Source organism: Fulmarus glacialis, unplaced genomic scaffold (genome assembly GCF_000690835.1).
Source record: "Fulmarus glacialis isolate BGI_N327 unplaced genomic scaffold, ASM69083v1 scaffold25333, whole genome shotgun sequence".
In the NCBI taxonomy this organism is placed as follows: Eukaryota; Metazoa; Chordata; class Aves; order Procellariiformes; family Procellariidae; genus Fulmarus; species Fulmarus glacialis.
In genome coordinates, this window is record NW_009205217.1 from 8,138 (window position 1) to 8,364 (window position 227).

The following is a 227-nucleotide window of genomic DNA, read 5'->3' on the forward strand; positions in this document are numbered from 1 at the left end:
TGGGACCTTTTCTCCACGTGTTTTTTTTTTTAAATTTAGCAGTTAGGATCTCGGCTATTTGCCCAGGCAGACCGTTTCTCTGCTTTGGAAAGCTTTTTGGATGGAGGACCAGGATTTCCTGACGTCCAGCTTGTGGCTTCCCGTGCCGCGGGGTCACTCGAGTGCTCCGAGCTCTGGCGCGGTGACTGCCAGGAGGGGCCCGGCCAGGCTGCGACCCTCACCCCATG